Here is a 1,513-nt window from a genome sequence, read left to right on the forward strand (position 1 = left end):
TGCCTGCCGGGAGTTGGAGTCCGCCGGGGCCACGCCTCTCTTTCCCGGCGTGCCCCGCGTGCCAGAGGGAGGGGCGGAGCGGAGCCGGGCCCCTTTGTCTGCGCGGGGGCTTCCCATGATGCTTTGCGCGCTGCCTCCCGTGAGGCGCGAACGCGCGTGGAGGGGAGGGGGAGGCAGCCAAGGGGCGGGGCGCAAAGAAAGGGAGGGGCTAAAATAAGACACGCCCCCATCCTCTCGTTGACCACGCCCCTTTCCCGGCGCGGGCTGCGGCGGCGCAACGGCGACCCCTGGCGGACGGGGGGGGGAGTCCCCAACCAGGGGGTGATGGAGGTGGCCAAGAGATGATGGAGGTGGCCAGGGGGGTGATGGAGGTGGTCAGGAGGTGTTGGAGATGGCCAAGAGGTGGCCAGGGGGTGACGAAGGTGGCCAAAAAATGATGGAGGTGGCCAGAGGGTAACGGAGATGGTCAGGAGGTGTTGGAGGTGGCCAAGAGATGATGGAGGTGGCCAGAGGGTGACCAAAGTGGCCAAGAGGTGATGGAGGTGGCCAGAGGGTAATGGAGGTGGCCATGAGGTGGCCAAGAGATGATGGAGGTGGCTGGGGATGTGATGGAGGTGGCCAAGAGATGATAAAGGTGGCCGGGGGTGTGATGGAGGTGGCCAGGGGGTGTTGGAGGTGGCCAAGAGGTGGCCAAGAGATGATGGAGGTGGCCAAGGCTTTGATGGAGGTGGTCAGGATTTGTTGGAGGTGGCCAAGAGGTGATGGAGGTGGCCGGGGGGCGATGGAGGTGGCCAGGAGGTGGCCAAGAGATGATAGAGGTGGCCAGGGGGGTTGGGAGTGTCAGAGGTGGCCAGGGGGTGACGGAGGTGGCCAGGGGGTCACAGAACCACAGAACCTTTCATAGTTGGAAGGGACCTTTGAGATCATCGAGTCCAACCACTAAATAAACCCAAAAAACCCCAAAAAGCCCCCCCCAGACAGACCCAACCCAACGCTCCCAGGCCCCAGAGCCCTGAAGAGCCACCTCTACACGTTCCTTAGATACCTCCAGGGACGGTGACCCCCCCTGGGTGGGCTCTGCCAGGGCTGACCACCCTCAAAGTCAAGAAGTTCCTCCTCATGTTTAGGTGGAACTTCTTCTGTCCCAGTTTGGGCCCATTTCCTCTTGTCCTGTCACTGGGCACCACTGGGAAGAGTCTGGCCCCATCCTCTGACCCCCACCCTTGATGAGATCCCCCCTCAGCCTTCTCTTCTCCAGCCCCAAAAGCCCCAAGTCCCTCAACCTCTCCTCATCAGAGAGATGCTCCAGGCCCCTCATCATCCTCGTACCCTCTGCTGTCCCCTCCCCACCAGTTCCCTGTCCTTCTGCAACTGGGGAGCCCACAACTGGTCCCAGTCTCCAGCTGGGGCCTCCCCAGGGCAGAGCAGAGGGGGGGGGATGGATGTCCTCCCCCTCCAGGACCACAGGAGGAGATCAGGTCGGTCAAGCAGGACCTCCCTGGCGTGACCCCCC

Source organism: Calidris pugnax, unplaced genomic scaffold (genome assembly GCF_001431845.1).
Source record: "Calidris pugnax isolate Ruff unplaced genomic scaffold, ASM143184v1 scaffold969, whole genome shotgun sequence".
In the NCBI taxonomy this organism is placed as follows: Eukaryota; Metazoa; Chordata; class Aves; order Charadriiformes; family Scolopacidae; genus Calidris; species Calidris pugnax.